This window comes from Phacochoerus africanus, chromosome 11 (assembly GCF_016906955.1).
Source record: "Phacochoerus africanus isolate WHEZ1 chromosome 11, ROS_Pafr_v1, whole genome shotgun sequence".
Taxonomy (NCBI): domain Eukaryota; kingdom Metazoa; phylum Chordata; class Mammalia; order Artiodactyla; family Suidae; genus Phacochoerus; species Phacochoerus africanus.
The window spans coordinates 81,131,663-81,136,053 of NC_062554.1; positions in this window are offsets into that span (position 1 = coordinate 81,131,663).

Consider the following 4,391-nt stretch of genomic DNA (forward strand, 5'->3'; position numbering starts at 1 on the left):
ATAGATATTTCTGCTACAGTGGTTAATAGCTTAGGCTTTGGAATCAAAATATCCAAGTTTCAATTCTGATATATGCTAGTCTGAGGCCATAGAAAAGTTGTAGTACCTGGAAACTCTATTTCCTCTATTTAAAAAAAGATGTGGGGTAATAACAGAACCTAATCTGAAGTGTTTCTATAAAAATTAAATTAGGTTATGTAAAGAAGGCTTGATACAATAAATTCATTCCTTCTGAACAGAACAGCCCTCTCAAATTCAAGTTATTCTCATTAGAAATTATAATTAAGACAAAGATCCTACAGAAGATTCAGATGCACTAAAGTCACTAACTTGTTTTAATTACTTTTACTTTTTCTAGCTTTATTGAGATATAATTGACATATAATATTGTGTAAGTTTAACATGTACAATATGTTGATTTAATACTCATACATTACAAAATGATACCACAGTAACTTGCATTAGCTAACACCTGCATCATCTCACATGATCACCATTTCATTGTTGTGGTGAGAGTATTTAAGATCTACTCTTTCAAGTACACGATACCATGTTATTAATTACAGTCACTATGCTGTACATTAGATCCCTAGAACTTATTCATCTTATAACTGGAAGTTCATCCTCTTTGATCGGCATCTCTCTTTTGTCCTACTCTCCAACTCCTGGTAACCACCATCCTAGTCTCTGTTTCTATGAGCTCAGCTTTGTAAAATTCCACATGTATGTGATATCATACAGTATTCATCTTTGTTTGACTTACTTCACTTAGCATAATGCCTTCAAGTTCTACCCATGTTGCCACAAACAGCAAGATGTTTCTCCTTCGCAATCAACAGTCACCTGTGTGTGTGTCTGTGTGTATACACACATATACACAGATGTATAGTGTATATATACATACATATACACACACACACTTCTTTTTGATTGATTCACCCATTGACAAACACTTAGGTTGTTTCAAGATATTGGCTATTGTGAACAATGCTACAATGAACATGGGAATTCAGCTATCTCTTCAAGACCCTGTTTTCATTTCCTTCAGATACCTACTGAAGAAGTGGGCTTGCTGGATCATATGGCAGGTTTAGTTTTAATTTTCTGAGGACCATCATACTGTTTTCCAGAGTGACTGAAATAATTTACATTTCCACCAACAGTGCAAAGGATCCCTTTTCGCCACATCCTTACCAACACTTCCCTGTTGAAGAGGTGGGAAGATGAAGAAAGCCCTCCCAGGCCTTCTGACCTCAGTGTGGAAAGCCAAGCACCAGATTCCCCTCTGGTGTTTGCATAGCTGGGAGCTTTGCTAGTTGTCCCTGATGAAGACACTGGACTTGAATGATCTTAATTCTAATTGCAAATCTGCTTATATCTTCTAGCTTTCCCTGCTCTGCCTCTAAGCTCATTCCTTGGCTTATCCCTCTTTTCCCCTATTCTTTCCCAACCCAAACACTCTATACCCTCTAGACTGAACTGCTGATCACCTCATCAACAAAGAATGTGGATTGTGAGGCTGACAAACTTTGACTTAAATTCTGTGTTGCTTATTATCTACGTGATGTGGGACACATTGCTTAACCTCACTAAGCCTCAGTTTTCTCATGTGTAATAAGGGGGGAAGTTATACATTTTTCATAGGTTCTGGAGCTTCAAAGGGCTCATGTTATGGTTACTTATTGCTGAATAACAAACCACCTTGGATCACAGTAGGTTAAAATAGTGAGTTACATTTATTTTGCCCATAAATCTTCAATTTAGGTAAAGTTCCAAGAGAAAGAAAGCCAGGTGGAAAACAATGCCTTTTATGACCTCACCTGGAGGTCGTAGAGGGTGACTTCTGCTATTTTCTGCTCATTAAGGAAGTCACAAAATTCCACAGTTTCAAGGGGAGTGAAAATAGACTCTACTGTTTGAAAGGCCTTAACCTTGATGCAAACTTCCTCTGAAAGAAATTTTGCCGTATGGTTGATTACTCTTAGGATCGAGGTGATTTACCATTACAGTTAAAGAAAAAACCAGAATGTGCGGCAAAGCTAAGTTTTCAAGAGAAAATTAAACATAGAAAAATTCCTTAGCTCCAGTATCATTGGTGAGTACAACCAGAAATCACTACAGAAGAATTATCACCTATTCAGAGTTCTCCTGGACTTTTAAAGGATACGGCCTTCATATCTGTTATCACAGAGACTGAAATGGAACTCAGGAAATCATTGTTAACCAAACAATTGCAAGCTTTGGCAGTAATTTTCCTTTCAAAATGTCCTTTAGTGATGAAAATCAGAGTACAGGAGCAAATGCACCAAGTATTTAATACCTATTTTTAAAAATATTCATTGTTATTTGGGCAATAAATTTTTCATAATAACATTTAAATTTACTACATAACTTAGGGTGCCAACTCCTGGGTAAGACCCATTGAGACTGGCATTATTACTATCCCCATTTTACAGATAATAAGTTAGGTATAAAGAAGGTTAAGTATCTTATACAAACTCTGTATATCCCAGTCAGGCTGGGCTCATCCTCAGGTAATGTGGCTGTAAAGGCTGTATTTCTAACCATGCCATTAAACTGCTTATTACAGCGATCTTCTTTTAAAAAGACTCACTCCTATGTGAAATCCAGTTATTTGGATAAGGACATGCTGTGCAGCCAGAATTTTTAAAGTTAAGTGATAAAGATAGTTGAGAGAATAATGAGTAAGTATTCCCATGAGAATTAAAAAAAGAAAAAACTTTTATCCAAAAAGTTAAACTTGCTAATTCAAAAATGCATGTAGTAGAGCAAATGAAAATAGCCTCAGATTACAAATGACTATATTTTGCATGGTTTCTTCCATTTATATCTATATGTTCTAAATGTGAATATATTTTACAGCCTTTATAATACTTCATATACTAGCTACTGCATACTGCTTTTACTTAGTGATATACTATCATCACTTCTATGTAACATAACATGGGCTTTACCAGATCTCATTGCATGGCTGTTCTATATTAAGTTATCCTGTAGAGTCATACAGGTGGACTGTCAGAATAGATACATAAGTTGCTTTTCTTTTTTCTCTCGCATGTTGTGATTTGTTTCAGCTGTACTATTTATTTTGAAATTTCAAAAAATGTTAGTGGAAAATAACCATTCCTCTACCCACTTTTAGGAGGCTTGAGCTGAATTTGATGGGATAAATGATTTACTCAAAGACCCACTGGAAGACAAGGGCTAAAAAGGGTGGAGAATGATTTAATCAACATGGCATTGTTGGACATTTAGATGAAAACATTTTGTACAAAAGTCATATTAGTTCTCATTAGGGTCAGGATAAATTCCAAAGGATGTGAATGCAGGATGTGAAAATTTAAATTTTTAATACTCTTGCTACATAATGCCTAACTGCTTGCTAGTAATTTTATGAGCTTATATCTTCACCAATATAGTGTGAGAAGGCTCATTATCTTACACATATATATATAATTTTGGTATTAAACCGTATATTGTTTTTTCCATCGCTGGCCTGGCCTGGGAACTTCCACATGCTGCTGGGGGGGGGGGGGGGGAATTCATATTGCTTTGATTTCTATTTCTTACTTTTTTTTACGTATCTTCATATTCTCTTGGTCAAACAAATCTATCCTGTCAGAACATAGAAATAAATTACTATGACTTTCTTCCTGGGTTACTATATATACATGCTGTTACCCTGATTATAACAATGACTTTCATTCACTAAACATTAAACACTGCAGGCAATGAGTAGCCCGAGCTTGACAGTCATTTCCATTATCTCATTTAACCCTCAAAACAACTCTGCATTGTTATTCTCATTTTCTTAACCCGTTGAGGTGTTAAGGAGAGTAGACCCAAGTCACAGAGATGAGCTGAAACACAGTATTTGAGCAGACTCACACCCTTGTAATTTAGCACTTAGTGGGCGGGGGAGGGCGCACCTTGCGCGAAAACAAAAACATCCAGAACAAAACCAAAGCCGGTTCCCGCCCACTCACTGTTTTCTTCTAATAATCACGAGATTCTAAATTAAAACAGATGTGACTTTTTGGCTGCCAGACATGGCTACCGACCAGTTTATCTCACTCCTAGCGTCTCTAGTGTCAGGGGTCACTTGAAGAGCCCAGGTTTGAGGCAAACAGTACACGTCTTTCCCCTTCGCAAAGGGAAACAGCCTGACAGGGGAAAACGGAGGGGGTACCACCATTTTTAAATCTTCAGAGCTCGAGCGGCCCAACTTTACCTCTAAGTCTTAGGAGACCAAGGTAACGAAACAGGTAGACCGAACAAGCACAGTACCAGGCCTTCAGCGCTGTAGAAAGGCGGAGAATGTACGCAAACGTGACGCACGCTTCCGGGCTACACCCCCCTGCTCCGGGAGC